The sequence below is a fragment of the Squalius cephalus genome (assembly GCF_949319135.1).
Source record: "Squalius cephalus genome assembly, chromosome: 3".
In the NCBI taxonomy this organism is placed as follows: Eukaryota; Metazoa; Chordata; class Actinopteri; order Cypriniformes; family Leuciscidae; genus Squalius; species Squalius cephalus.
In genome coordinates this window covers 36,921,047-36,937,905 of record NC_137124.1, presented here as the reverse complement: position 1 = coordinate 36,937,905, position 16,859 = coordinate 36,921,047, and positions in this window count along the sequence as shown.

Here is a 16,859-nt window from a genome sequence, read left to right as displayed (position 1 = left end):
AGAGAGGCCAGGCCTGGATTTTACGTTGTGTTTTGTTTCTGTTTTATAATATGTGGCAGCAGTCGTCCGTGAGGGAATGCTGCCTTTACTTTCGTTGTGTATTTGTTTATTTTATTATTAAAGTTTTTGAATGTTCGCCGGTTCCCGCCTCCTTCCCATAACAGCAACGAACCGCATTACAATAGACAATAATTGTATTGATACTCATTTGCTACTTAAACCTACAACATTAAAAAAAAAAAAGAAACATTAAATATTAGATCAATTTAGCACTGAATCAAATTTGCTTTGCTGTCCATGATCACGTCAAGGATCAGCCAAATTTCCATGTGCATCTTGAAAAGTGGGTGTTTAGGAAAGTGCTGTGGCAAGTTTTTGTGCCATCTAGTGGTTTAGAGGAGAATAAATTAATATGCACCTTTTACCACAGTGCGCCTTTAGCCCTGTTGTACCCTACCTATAATAATAATAATAATCAGTGGGTCTTTCAGGAAATTGCATAGTCCATCATCATTTAAATGAATGATAAAATAGAAACGTTACAAGATGGATTATGCTTCATGTCACTCTTAAATGAGTCTGTCTACACCACTGTCAACAGAGCAAATAGCAGAATTAGACGGCAGGGTTTTATGCATATTTAGGAGGTTTGCTTTGGCTGAGGTTCATGAAATATGCCTCGTGTACGCATTTAATTAAAGACATTTGCTGAAATCGGCAGTGCTAAAGCTGATGAATTGTTGGCCAGCCCCTGTTAAATAAGGAAAACGTGCACATCACTACTTTTTTTCTTCCATTGAGGGTTTTAAGTTATTTAAGCTTTTTATTTCTAAGCTACATTATCACTTCAATAGTCCATTCTTTAAAGGTCTTCAGTCATTCTCAGTCAGAGGTCATATTTAAATGTATTTTAAGAGACAAAACAGAAGTCTAAAATTGCTGTCTGAGTCTCTGTGTTCAAAAGTTCACTGACCTGGACAATGTCAAGCCGTGAGTGTCAAGACGTTCGTCTTTGAAAAAAAAAAAATTCAAATGAATAGCATGTGATCGAAATTCCACGCATGCCGTTTATTACATTTGAAAGGTGACTTGTCCCCTGAATCGTGGCTCGCGGCTTGTTCTGACTGTGTCATTTCAAACTCAAGGCCTCACCGAATAGCCTCTTGTAATCTGGTTGATTTAATGAAAGTGTAAGTGACCGTTTTAAAAGTTTGTTAGCACCAGCTCAAAAGCCATTCTTTAACACTACATATTGAACTCTAAAAGTCACAACTCTAATTGCCTGCAGGGTTGAAGAGGGCAGAATTGGGTCATACTGGGACTAAAGGAGAAATGTTAACTGTGGCAAAACACTGATTGAATTGCCATTTCCCATCTCTACATCAAGATTTTGTTTAGCAGGAGCAGACTATTCCCTATTTCTTTTTTTAAGAATATACATGAAAGCATGTACAAGGACCATGGGAGGGCAGCTGTTTGGGTGGTAGATGAATGACAAGGCTATTGCCTTTCATTTCATCCCTTTTTCATTCTCTCCTCTATTTACACTTCGATCTTCCGTAGTCATGTTGTATCCACGTCTAATTTCAAACAACAGTCCTCGCTTCCTCACTGTTAAAAATGATTAAATGAAGTAAATGCTACAGGAAAACAATTTCTACATAAAAAAAGTTAGTGCAGGCAAGAAAAGAAAAAAAAGTAAATTATATATTAGTACTCAATTCAAGCTACAGAAAAACAATTTCTACATAAAAAAGTTAGTTCAGGCAAGAATGAAAAAAAAAAAAAAAAAAAAAGTAAATTATATATTAGTACTCAATTCAAGCGTGTAGAAATTAAAGCGTAAATATCAACAATATAAAATTAAGTAAAACCTACTCAACTTTTCTAATACTGGTGTTCCCATCATGCACTGGGCCATGAATAATTAATAAAGTGTTTTTTTTTTTTTTTTTTTTTTTTTTTCAACTGTATTTACACCGTTTTATCATTGATTTTTGTTGTTAGATTTGGTAACTTGCCATTTTGTGACATCTGGAGTTCATTTTCTACTCAAAATTACATATTCATATTGTTCGTATTGTGTACCAAGTATTGAGGTCTCTGTGTTCAGGTGCCATGATACTTCTATTATATAGATACAGTACGAAATCTATACAATATCTATTGTAAGTAAATCTTGGTTCAATTCAGTGTTATTCAGTTTGAGTAAAAAGTTAATTTTGTTAAATTTACTTTAATTAATGAAGTAGAAGTTAACTAATTCTATATGTGAATTTAAATATTTTAAATAAAATTGATTAATATTTACTAAATTTCTCCAATTAAATGTTGTCAGTCAAATGTCAAATGAATGTTAAGATCAATAGTAAGTAGATTCTACTTGATAACAGGTTAGTGTACAGAGCAGTAGCAGTAAAATACCAACGCTATCTCACGACCAATTCGTACGAATTCGTACGAGTGATACAAACTAATCGTACGAATTCGTACGACCTCACTCGTACGAATTTGTACGATTTGTCTAAACCAACGTGATGGGTAGGTTTAGGGGCGGGGTCAGGGGTAGGTCATTCGTATGAATTCATACGAATTGGGCAATTCGTAAAATATGTACGATTTAGCAAAAATCGTACGAATTCGTACAAGTGAGGTCGTATGAATTCGTACGAATTAGCCACCTCGTAGAATTCGTACGAATTGCCGTGAGATCAGGCTGAAAATACTTATAATGTGTTAGTGCAAATTGTTATGAGGATTTTACCAAGTAAATCCTCCAAGTTATTTATTTATTTATTTTTTTTTATTTTTTTTCAGTACTCTTTGACCTCTGGCGTTAGGATTTCTGAACACCAAAGCCTCAGTAACATAAACAGACTCACTGTCTCCTCATTCCGAATCATTTTAATCATTTTTCACTAAGTGCTGTATTGACTCCTTTCACTCTACAGGCTAAGTGCTGCACAGATCCCAGCATGCTTTGCAAGCCCAATTCAGATAATTAGGCCCGGCTGTGTCGATCAATAATGCCAGCTGGAAATAGGGTGGACAACAGAACACACCCCGGGCTGAGAGTGGTAGCACCAGAGGGAAGGATAGAGGGAGCAGAGGGGGAAAGAAGAGAGATCAGCAGGTGAGGCGCTTGGGAAGTGCTGAGTGATTTGTTCAGATATACTGCAAGGTACCGAGGACATGAGGAGAGGGCTAGGGGAGGCAGAAGGCATGCAGAGAGACTGTGGAGAAACATACATTGCCTACATCCGTCAAGCAAGGTTTTTTTTTTTTTTTTCCTACAGCATGATGGGGACTTTCTGTTGTTATTATGCAGAGCTAATGAGATTTTCTCTATTTATTAACTAACACTATTTTAGATTTTCATTAACTTATGATGTGCATCAAGCTGTTTTCCTCGAGGGAGCCGTTTTAGACCAGCGTTGTTACTGTTAAGTGAAAATGAATCTAAAACTAATAAAACATTTTCATTAGCTAAAATAAAGCCAAAGTAAAATTAAAGTGCTAGATGGAAAACTGAAAACTTTCTTACAAATGCTGCCTTGGCAAATAACGTAAGTTTAATAAAACAAAATTAAGCTAATTTGAAATATTAAAAACCTAATAAAAATGACAAAAGAACATAACAAAATGACTAAAACTTAAAACTAAAATTAAAATAACAAAAAAAATGAAAAATTAAAGCTAATTCAACATATTAAGAAATACTATAAATAATATTAAAATAACACGGTCCCACTTTATTTCAAGTGTCTTTAACCATGTACTGATATTTAAATTAACAATTTAATATAATACACACACACACACACACACACACATTGTGCTGTCATGTTTTATGGGGACTTTCCATAGACATAATGATTTTATATTGTACAAACTATATTCTATCTCCTTTTACTAACAGTACCCCGAAACCCGTACCCATCACACAAAACTTTCTGCATTTTTACATTTTCAAAAAACATCACTTAGCATGATTTAGAAGCTGTTTTCTTCATGGGGACCAAAAATGTCCCCACAAGGATTTCATATATTGCCATCTTTGTGGGGACATTGTATCTCCATTATGTAGAGTTTATCAGGCCACACACACACACACACACACACACACACACACACACACACACACAAACTCAATGTTTCTAGGCTGGCAGACTCCTGATGTTCCAGCATGGGGGCCTATTGCCTACATGTTCCCTATTCACTGTGTAATTATAGTGAATTCCTGCAAATGAGTGTGTGAATTAAGTGTGTTACTGTTGCAGTGGGCTGAATTCAAAATCAATTAGCCACATCACATGTAGCCACAACAGGAAAGATTCATGCTACTCCACAAAGTGGTTAATCAGTACTGAACATTTAAAAGAACAATGCATATAGATGGTATAATGAGAGCTACTGATTATATAAAGATTTCAAATAAATGCTGGTAACATATACCATGTAGTTCTTCAAAATAATTGTGTGGTCAGTTCTGTCAAGGAATATGTTCCTCTGGATTAATTTATATTGTCTCTTCACCACCAAACGTATGCAACAAAGCTTAATTTGAAGCAACCAAAATCACAGAGTAAAATTCAAGCATAAATCTGGCTCTGAAAAAACCTGTACACCTTTGCAAGCATGTCCACTGTGACTGACAGAAATGTGAGAGCCACACTGACAACACACAGCAGAAATAACCTAGAAAAATAAATAAGCAGACACACAAAAAAACATGGCTGCCACTTGAAAAATAAGTTGTGCCAACTTTTGCGAACGCAGCAAAATCGAGACAGAGTTGCATTTCCTCACAGAGTGTATACTGTGGAATACAAAGAACTGTGTGAAAAGTTCTTCAACAAAATAAAACTGATAAACCACAAGTTTCTTTCTGTTTGTCTGTCCTTCCATTAGTCTGTCTTCTGTGCAAATGAACTAGCATTGCATATAACATTTAAATAGAGGGGGAGAGAGAGAGATTGATTAAGGGAATAATATAATCTTAATAATCGTTATTTAAAAAAACAAAAAACAAAAAAAAAAACTTAAAACTTAAAGGAACACACCGACTTTTTGGGACTTTAGCTTATTCACTGTATCCCGCAGATTTAGATAAGTCCATACATACACCCTTTTCATCTCCGTGCGTGCCGTAACTCTGTCTGACGCACCCACCGCTAGCCTAGCTTAGCACAAAGACTGGAGGTAAACGGCTCCAGCTAGAATACTGCTCCCAATAAGTGACAAAATAACGCCAACATTTTCCTATTTACATGTTGTGATTTGTATAGTCACAGAGTGTACAAATAACAAGGTCACATGAGACACAGCCATCTTCTATATACATACTGGGAACTATATTCTCAGAAGGCGAAGCACTGCTACTTGGGCGGAGTGATTTGCTCGCAGCACCTGAGAAGACCCGTGGTGAGGAGCAGAGAGTTCGCTCAGAGTTGGAGTAAATCACTCCACAGAAGTAGCAGTACTTCACCTTCTGAGAATATAGTTCCATGTATATGGTTAGAAGATGGCTGTGTCTCATGTGACCTTGTTATTTGTACACGCTGTGACTATACAAATCACAACATGTAAATAGGAAAATGTTGGCGTTATTTTGTCACTTATTGGGAGCAGTATGCTAGCTGGAGCCGTTTATATATATACATACCATTCTCGTCCAATTGGTTCTTAATTTGTATTCAAAAAATAATAATAATTTGCATATAAACTGTTGTGCCGTGCTGCTTATATTTATCACGTAGTAAAAATGCCCATCCCCGCACCCAAAACCAGTCATCTGTGGATGATAATCCGAAAGAACAAGTAAGAATTTTAGGATGACGGGACACTCATTTATGACAGTTCGTTCTGCGTGTCATACGTCATTACGCTATTTCTACGTCATTGCACATGCGTACATTGCAATGCGCAGTCCTTTCAGTTTTGGTTTTCAATTCTATCAAGTGATTACATGTTCTCTCGATCGGATTAGAAAAGAAATAAACCACCCCTTTCAGTCCGATCGAAATTGCATTCTGATCGAGCTCAATCGGATCGATTAAGGTGTTTACATGAAGGCTTTTCAGTCCGATTGAGCCGTCAATCTAACAGATTATTTGGTTGCATGTAAACGTGGCCATTGAGGGAAAAAATAATGAAAAAGAACGAGATTATTGACATGCCACAACAAATGTTACTAAATATGCTGAACAAAGTAAACCATTTACAAAATGACAAAGCTCTAGCTTTCAATGTGCAGTGTAATGTTTTTTTTTTGTTTTTTTTTTTAAGTAAATAAATAAAATAAAATTATGTGATCATTTACTCGCCATCATGTCATTCCAAATATTTTATATTCTCCATACAATTAAAGACATTGAACTGGCTTTTTGTTCAATGCACCCATCAATAAGACTGGTGAATGTATTATTTATACATAATACATTATTAATCTAAATTAAATTTGACTTAAAATTAATAAACAAACAAACAGATTTCTCAATGAAATGTTCCTCACAGTGCAAGATGGTTGGTCTTTGGAAATATACAAGCATTGTGCAGATGGGTTTCTATTTATAAAAACAATCTTTACAAATGGAAATTACTCTTAATTATGAATACCGTTGTGAGTTGAAGGTATCATCATCTTCCCACAGCTCCTTGTTTCTACATATAGGCAAGCTGGTATAACTGGGAACAATAATCACAAGGGGAGTGTCACATATAGTGCTATTTTAGATCTTTTTTTTTTCTTTTTTTTTAATAAAAGAGGATGTTTTAATAATTGTACATCCGATGTCTTATAGTCAGTTTAGCAACATGATAATTTTTAGCAGAGTTGAACAGATGTAGAACAGAGTATCACATGGGTTTGTTATGTTTGTCCCATCATTATCTCACACAAAGCTTGTTTTGATCATCAAATTTGGTACAGTATCTTTGTCCCATTTTTTGCAGATAAAAAGTGAAAATGTGATTGAATCATCATTAGTGGTTGCATCACAGCGGTGAAGGAACAAATGAGACCTCCATTCATAAAATGTCAAGATAACCAATTATGATACATGAAGGGCCACTAGAGAAGGGTTTTTTATACCTGAACTACATTATGAATCAGAAAGAAAGAAGAAAAAGTTCCTAGGGGTTATCGCATTAGCTAAATATGTTTGTGAAAACTCACTGGACTTCATCAGAACTCAAACAAGGCTCGGTGTGCTTCTTCTTGAGGAATATCCAGTCTAAGTTAAATTAATAATGTGTTTTATATATGCGCATACATTTCATAGTGCATATTTTACAGGTTTGTTAGAGTCCAATCAAATTTTCACGTTTTCCTTTATATTAAAAATAAACTATGCATTAACTACAATGCAAATCATCTGTGATGTATTATTATTTTTGACAGCCCTAGTAAAAAGGTATTTTAATGCAGTGGAAAAGAATGCAAATGTAAAAAATGTAGTGAAATAATCTTGATGGAGCAAAGACGTAAATATAAATATGTGCAGAATAGAGACAAAAGAAGACTGATTGGGATGCACTGTATGTCTCACACAGGGCAAAAGTGTGAATGTTTGAGGACTATGTTATGCAAACAACTTGCTAAATATAGGTTAGACCTGTAGTTTGAAGTGTTCATGAACTGCAAATATTTTCTTTAGACAAATATTTGGGTTTGTGCTCAAAATGTGTGGAGTGTAAAGACAACAGAAGCGCATAAGTTCATTATCAATGCCAATTCTGGATCCTTTAGTGCTTAATCTAAAACACCGTGGCATGTGTATTTGGGGAAGTTCCATGTCACCCAAGTTGAAAAATAAAATCTGTTGAAAACGCAACAGCTTTACGTGGGTTTGTAAAGACAATAACCAACAACTACAGACTGAAACATAAGGGTATAGACACATCGAGTAACTAGATGAATAAGTATGTGTGTGGTGAGTAAACATAAAGACTAACAAGGGTAACGTCTCGGGTTACGACTGTAACCCTTGTTCCCCGAGAAGGGAACGAGACACTGCGTCGTCGTCGTGACGACACTTTGGGGAACGCCCCCAGCGTAGCGCATCTGAAGTATGAATGAAATCTGTCCAATCCTGATTGGTGCTGCGTCATGACGTAGTAGATGATGGCATAACCGGAAGATACAAAGGGACGCCGGCACAAACACACGTTAGCTCCTTTGCGATGAAGCAAGCGCTCTGCCCGTGATAGGTGTGGCGACGAGACGCAGTGTCTCGTTCCCTTCTCGGGGAACAAGGGTTACAGTCGTAACCCGAGACGTTCCCCTTCGAGGGAACTCGCACTGCGTCGTCGTCGTGACGACACTTTGGGGAACGTAATACCCACTATGCCACACCGTAATCACACCCGCCCTAGTATGAAGCTGTAAGAACAGGCATACCTAGGACGCGAGCACTCTGGCGCCAGGCGTCACAGGAAGTTGCAGACTGTAAAAACGTATGAAGGTGTGCGGGGTGGCCCACCCGGCCGCCTCGCAGATCTCCTGAAGCGAGACTCCAGAAAGGAGGGCCACCGAGGAGGCCATGCTCCTGGTGGAATGAGCCCTCACGGCCATAGGTGAAGGCAAATTGCGCACCTGATAAGCCGTGGCTATAGCCTGGACAATCCAATTGCTGATTGTCTGTTTAGATGCAGGCAGCCCTTTCTTGGGTGAACCAAAGCACACCAACAACTAGTCTGACTTCCTCCATTGAGAAGACTTCTCCAAATAAACCCTAAGGGCTCTGACTGGGCAGAGCAGGTGAAGTCTCCCCTCTTCCGCCGTCACGTGAGGTGGAGGATGGAAGGCCTGAAGAACCACTGACCGCGCCACATTAGATGGCACCTTGGGCACATAGCCCGGTCTAGGATGTAAGATGGCCTTAACTCCGCCAGGGGCAAACTCCAGGCAAGTTGGCGATATCGCCAAGGCCTGGAGATCCCCCACTCTCCTCAGAGAAGTGATAGCCAGGAGAAAGGCCACCTTAAGGGTCAGGTTCTTTGCCTCAGCCGACTCCAGTGGCTCGAAGGGGGCCTCAGCCAACCCCTCAAGTACCACTGCCAGGTCCCAGGTTGGGACTCTGGAACGAGCCGCAGGCCTCATCCTCCGAGCCCCACGGAGGAAACGTACAACCAGATGGTGCTTCCCCAAAGACCCATCACCTACAGGCGAGTGGAAAGCCCCAATGGCAGCCACATACACCTTAAGTGTGGACGGGGTAAGACCGGCGGAGAAACGATCTTGGAGGAACTCCAGCACTGAAGCCACTGGGCAGTTAACTGGGTCCACCTCACGCTCTCTACAACAAGTGGAAAACACATTCCACTTCAGGCTGTACAGTCTCCTGGTAGAGGGAGCCCTAGAGCTGAGTAAAGTCTCGACAACATCTGCTGACAGGCCAGCCTCTAGGTACCGAGCCCCCTCAGGGGCCAGACCCAGACGTTCCACAGCTCTGGCCGGGGGTGAAATATTGTGCCCCCTGCCTGCGACAGCAGATCCCTCCTCAGAGGGACCTGCCATGGAAGGCCGTCCAGCAGTGCTATAATGTCGGAGAACCATACTCGGGTCGGCCAGCGGGGTGCTACTAAAAGTAGGCTGATCCCCTCTCGGCGGACCCGCTCCAAGACTCTCGGGAGCAGAGCGATCGGGGGAAATGCGTACAGACGCAGCCTCGGCCACGTCTGCATCATGGCGTCCAGCCCCAGCGGAGCTGGATGCCTGAGAGAGAACCACAGTGGACAGTGGGACGTCTCTTGAGACGCGAAAAGATCCACTTCCACTGGGCCAAATCTCACGCACATGGCTTCCACCACCTCTGGGTGGAGTCGCCACTCCCCGGGCCTCAGCCCCTGCCTCGACAGGACGTCTGCTCCCTGATTTTGGTCCCCGGGGACATACATCGCTCTGAGAGACGACAGTTTCCCCTGGGACCACAGAAGGATCTGGTGTGCCAGTCTGCATAGAGGGCGCGACCTCAGACCCCCCTGATGATTCAGATACGCGACTACAGAAGTGTTGTCCGAGCGTATCAGGACATGGTGGCCGCGGAGGTCCGGGAAAAAGCTCCTCAGAGCTTTGTAGACCGCCAGCATTTCCAGGCAGTTGATGTGCCAGGAAAAATGCCGGGTCTCCCACAGACCTCTCGCAAAGCGGCCGTCCATGACCGCGCCCCAACCAGTGAGGGAGGCATCTGTTGAAACGGTTTTCCGGCAACATGATGCTCCCAGCACTGGTCCCTGGAACAGGAACCAATGTTTCTTCCATATGACGAGAGAACGAAGGCATTTGCGCGTTACCCTGATCATACGGAACGGATTTCCCCTCGGGGAAAACCCCTTGGCTCTCAACCACCACTGTAGGGGTCTCATGTGTAGCAGGCCAAAAGGTATGATGTTGGACGCTGCTGCCATGAGCCCCAGCAGTCTCTGAAACTGCTTCACAGTGAGGTTTTGGCCTAGCTTTGCTCTGGAGACCATCGCCCGTATGGATTCCACCCGTGCAGGAGACATTTGTGCCCGCATCGTCGTGGAGTCCCATACCACTCCCAGGAACATAGTCCTCTGGGAGGGCGTCAACACGCTTTTCTTTGTGTTGAGTCTCAGCCCCAAGCACCTGATATGGGCCAGAACGACATCTCGATGCCGAACTGCCATATCGTACGACTTGGCTAATATTAGCCAGTCGTCGATATAATTGAGTACACGAATGCCCTGGAGTCTCAGCGGAGCCAGCGCTGCATCCATGCACTTGGTGAAGGTGCGAGGGGAAAGAGCTAGGCCAAAGGGAAGAACCCGATATTGGTACGCTTCGCCCCCGAAAGCGAACCTCAGGAACTTCCTGTGACATGGAAGGATGGATATATGGAAGTATGCGTCCTTCAGACCTATCGTGACGAACCAGTCCTCAAACTGGATCTGACTCACGATGGCTGGAATTGTGAGCATCTTGAACCTGAATCTCCTCAGAGAACGATTCAAGTGCCTGAGATCTATTATTGGACGCAACCCCCCATCCTTCTTGGGAACTATGAAGTACCGGCTGTAGAACCCGGACTCCCTGTCTGGCAGAGGAACACGTTCTATGGCCTCCTTGACCAACAGGGATTGAACTTCCTGTTCCATAACCCGAACCTGCTCTGGGCCGACCACAGTCCAGACCACCCCGTTGATCTTCGGGGGAGGGGAGCTGAACTGCAGTCTTTAACACAGCTCTACAGTACGCAGGGCCCACGCAGATATATTCGGAAGGCATGACCATGCGCCGAGATAATCTACTAAGGGAACCAGCCTCTCGAGGCTGGCCTCGGGTGTCAACCGAGCCTCGTTCCCGACCCCCTGAAGCGGCTGACCGGCAGGGAGCAGTCGAGAATGATTTTCGGTGTGCGAACGCGTTCGCTGCCCAGCCGCAGGTCTTTCTAGAGGCGGCTGGAGCGGCGTGCATACGCAGGAAATCAGTGTGGCCCGAAGCGTACTGGACGGCGGGAACACAGCACTGATTTCCCAAGAGCTCCGGTGGGGAGGCGACCTCGATCGCTCCACCCCGGGGGGGACAGCTCTGAGCGGTCCAGCCGCAGCTAGGACCGCTTGGCGGAAGCCTTCTTTGCCTGAAGGACAGTCTTCAGATTGACCTTAGGCTCAGAAGGCTTGCCGCGAGAGCGCTGCCTCCTTTGCCAAGCTTCCCTCGGGAGGGGCGCGGGAGGCGACACTCTCTTTTTGCACCTGTCGGTGCGAGGCTCAACATTTTAATTCCTCAAAATTAAATGCAGCCAAAAACACTGGATAAGTGAAACACGGTCTGGATGGTAGGCTGAATTAAAATATCTAACTTCTCAAAGTCAGATAATATTCCATCATTTTAATTCCATAGAATTAAATGCAGCCATAATCACCAGACAATACTGTTTAATATTTATTTATACGGTTTCGTAATCTACGCGCTGCCTCGGCAAACGCGAGATTCGAGCCGTCACAATATATCGGCTTTCATCCCTCGAGAAGAAAGTCAACAGGTGCGAGGTTGAAACATCCGACAGCGCACGGCTTTTTTCTATGCACGCGCGCCGAGATATTTCCCAATGAACACTGCCAGTACCCTCAGGAGCTGACTGTGAATGCCTCGCACCCAAACAGTATTATTTCACAGATCGCGTGTGTCCCTTAGCAGACTCGTAATCTACGCGCTGCCTCGGCAAACGCGAGATTCGAGTAGTTCACAATATATTTGGCTTTCATCTCTCGAGAAGAAAGCCAACGGGCGCGAGGCTGAAACACCCGAAACGCACGGCTGTGTGCGTCAAGATATTTCTCAATGAACACACAGCCAGCACCCTCAGGAGCTGACTGTGCATGCCTCGCACCCACACAGAATCTTTATTGCAGAGCAGCCCCGTAATCTACGCGCTGCCTCAGCAACGCGAGACTCGAGCTACTATAGAATAGATTCTGTATTGCAATGCAGACATTAATCTACGCGCTGCCTCGGCAAACGCGAGATTAGTCACAGAATCTTTATTGCAGAGTAGCCGTAATCTACGCGCTGCCTCGGCAAACGCGAGATCCGAGCCACTATAGATTCTGTATTGCAATGCAGACCTTTAAACTACGCGCTGCCTCGGCAAACGCGAGATCAGTCACAGAATCTTATTGCAGAGTAGACCCGCAACCTACGCGCTGCCTCGGCAAACGCGAGATCCGAGCCACTAGATTCTATATTGTAATGCAGATGTTATGGGACAATTCTTATGGGACAAACAACACCAAATAAGACAAACAGTTTCACACAGAGCGCTTGCTGAAGAGCAAAAAGCTAACGTGTGTTTGTGCCGGCGTCCCTTTGTATCTTCCGGTTATGCCGTCATCTACTACGTCATGACGCAGCACCAATCAGGATTGGACAGATTTCATTCATACTTCAGATGCGCTACGCTGGGGGCGTTCCCCAAAGTGTCGTCACGACGACGACGCAGTGCGAGTTCCCTCGAAGGGGAACTATAGAAAATACAGAAACTAAACACAGGAAAAGACAACTAGACACAGTAAGACAAAAAAAAAAAAAAGAACAAAGACACGGGGGAGACGTCACTGCTAGGGAAATATGTGCAGCCCAAACACACAATATGGCGACCGCCATCACCGGAATTACCTCTGGTAAGGGGATGCGCTGAGACCACCGTACTCAAAAACACCAGACTGCGAAGTGCTGAGACCACCAGACTTGGGACCACTGGACTGGGAAGCGTTGAGACTACCAAATTTGGGACCACCGGTTTAGGAAGTGCTGGGACCACAGGACTCAGGACCACTGGACTTGACCTGTAGCCTAGAAATCTAGACACACCCTAGCGGCAGCAAAATTTATTTTGCAGCCAGGGTAGTCTAGCAACTCTCCGTTGACTTTCGAGCTGGAAAAACCAAACTCTGGTCAGGCCAATCACATCGTGTATAGAGTTGGTGGGCGGGCTTAACATAATGACGACAGAGTTGTGATGGTTCTGCATGAATTCCCTGCTACTTGAAAACAAAGAAGAGCTGCTGCTGCTGGCGAACAGCGGTCTTTTGAATCGGCTTTGGCTTTTGGACTTGGAGTTAATCTTTTCTTTGAGAAAAGAACAAAGAACGGCACTTAAGTCATTCTTAAAAAAGGTGTTTGAAATTTTGCTGACCAGATACGGCAAAAGTTTAATCTATCAACTAGCTCCACTGGTGGGAAGCGCTCTGGTTGGTTGTAGCGCTATCCTATTGCGTGCAGAGGGAATTTGAAAGACAGCCGTTTATCCCGCCCCTCGGATTGAGCCGTGCCAATGGTGAGTTGCCAGACCTAACATCTTGATGTAGGTCTGGCTTGCCAGGCTACTTGACCTGATCTCTGCTCGTACTGATCTTAGAGGTGGATCTATCACATTGGGTGTCAGGCAGAAAATTTGTTGTGGCCCTTGGAGCTTGGAACATATAAAAAAAAAAAAAAAAAAAAAATCTCAAGGTGTACTTGAGCGGCCATGATGTGTGGAGACTCTGGCATGGCGTCCATGACTTGACAAGACTCTGGCGTGGCCTTTACTGTAGGAGCGTTGAGTTCATCATCAGTCATTTCTATAGTAAATGATGAACCTCTCAACATTAGGGCAAAGTCAAAATACTGAGCAAGAGTCCAGTGAGGGGAACAAGATATATGTTCCTTTAAGCAACAGTGCTATTAATTCACACAGAAACAGATACAAATTTGTCTGATTTTATTGATTTTATTCTTCCAAGGTATGAAGGTACTGTGAGAGACGTGATTCATACTGCTGTCTATAACAAACCATTATGAAAACATATCATTTAAAATCCGATCACAAAACATTAAGTCAGTTAACAAACAGAGCAAGTATCTTTATGTACATAAATCATTGACATGAATCCACAGGCAGTGTACATCTTCAAGCTTACTTAAAGAACAGTTAAAAGATATATTTCAAGTAAAATATTTACTACTTAAATATTTATTGCTGAAAAAAAAAATGTTAAAAAAATATAGTTGGTTTTAAAAGTTACCTAGTTGCCTTAATTTTCTAGAGTTCATTGAAATTAAAAATTTGAGTTAATACAATGAAGGAGATTAGTTGAATAAATAGAAACTCAAAATATTATGTTATCTTAACCTCATTAATTAGTTGATTTGACAAAAGATAAAAAGTTGTGATAACGCATGAAAATAATTTTTACAGTGTAGGAACCTAGTATACTTAAAGTGTAAAATAATATATAAATAATAACACTATACTATAAATATGATGTGAAGTTCACTTAAAGAAAGCTTAAAAGTATGCTTTACAGTACAAACTAGTTTACTGAAACTACTACTGAAACTAAAGATTTATCTAGCAGTACTTAAAAGTGTACTTTCATAAATTAAAAAGGTCTCTAGAAGTATATAGCTAGTGAACTACTGTAACAGTATACCTAAAGTTTTGCTTGTACTGTAGTTCAGTATATTTGCAAAAGTATACTTTTAAAAACTCAAAATTTAGTGCTATTACATGAAAGCAAGTAGGCCTATTGATTTTAGTATGCTTGTAAAGCATACATGGAAAATATACTTTCTAAACTTCTAAAGATCAACTCAACTCTGTAAATGTATGTATGGATATATTGTTTCTAATTGAAATCTTATACAAATATTTACATTTTATGTGACAGGGCCTTTTCTCTCAATGCAATTTCAATTTCACTGTCAATTTGTGCGCTGCAAATAAGTGCTTTGTGAGTTTCATCCATTTTGCCATCCATGTTCCCAGACAAACGCTTTTAAACCTCCGAGTTGCCAGTGATTTAAAATGTATCAGTCAAGAAGGTTCAAATTTATTATATTAATTGAAAAAGATAATTAATGTTTGTTTGAAACATAACATGCATCACGGTTTAATTTAATGAGATACTTACATGGTTATTATAATAAAGAACATCTCCAATGTTATTTGAAAACCTTGAGCCTTAGAGAGAGTTGTCAATCGACAGATGGTTGTATGTGTAAGTGACTGACAGGGAGCTAAAAAAAAAAAAAAAAGACACGAGCGGGTCAGTGAGAAGGTCTGCAATCTCAGCCCTCTCGGCCAGTGTGTGTATGTGTGTGAGAGTGTGAATTTGAGAAAGAGACAGAGACAAAGAGAAGCCTGACATAAGGAGGTGTGTGTGCCCTTGTACTCTTGTGTGCTAAAGGGGTTAGAGTGTGTCTTCCCCATGCCGTGTTAGAAAGTGTGTGGAAGAGAGGGGAAGGGAACGGTTCGAGTACAGTATTTTACACCTTACGACATTTTGACAGGGCGAGTGCTCACTCTGTGGAGTGGGTTGTGAGGAGTGGGTCCTTTTTGTGAAGTTTCACACCTGTGATGAGAGAGACAGAGAGAGAGAGAGAGAGAGAGAGAGAGAGAGAGAGAGAGAGAGAGAGAGAGAGGAGGCGGGGGCAATAGAATCATCTCTAGGCCTTTCTCAACATCTTTTCACATTCTCCTCGCTCTCTCTCTCCTTCGATTTCTGACAGTTGACTCAGACTGAGAAATAAATCTCCCCCCTGTGGTTCTCCACAAAAATACAAAGATGTACTGTCACACACCACACACTTTTTTTTTTCTTCTCACACTCAGGATTTTTCACGCACAGATACTTTCTTTTCGATGTATTACGCTCTTTTTTTCTCTCTCTCTCAAACACCCTTTCCCTCCTTGTTTCTCATCTTCACACAAATATTTACCCTCCAGCACACACAAACAACAGTTTTTCACTTTTGTAGAAGTTGCAAGTGACAGTTTGATGCCACACCACAGCACAGCACACAGGTGAAGTGAGAAAATGACCAAACAGAGAAATATTGAGAAAGAGCGATGAAGGTATTAACTCAGATGTTATGTTCCAGTCGCCCGATTGTTCCCTGCGAAAGGAATATTACCATAGTGTATTGAGTCATATAACTATGTAAAGCCTGACATGAATTAATCTGAAAAATCGAATTTCTTTTCAAATGTATTTATTTATATCAGTTGTCTCTCAATAACGTCTTAGTAAAATATTGAAATGCTTAGTTTTATCATCTTTGTAGTTTCATTGTAGGGAGCAAAACATAATGCAATTAAATAGTGATGACCGAGATGTTCAAATGTTCCTCAAAAGCCTGTTGTATCATATTCGATACTAACTTTTTTCTAAAAAAAAATTATGAAAGGATAATCTAGTAAGTGTTTATCTTGAAATATTACTAACATTATAAAAGTTTTTCTTACGTATACTTTATAAAAATCAGTAAATATTTCACAGCAAAAGGACACTGTACCATGACATGAAGGAGGACATTTTTACCAATTTTTTACTAATTGTACTAAAGGCCT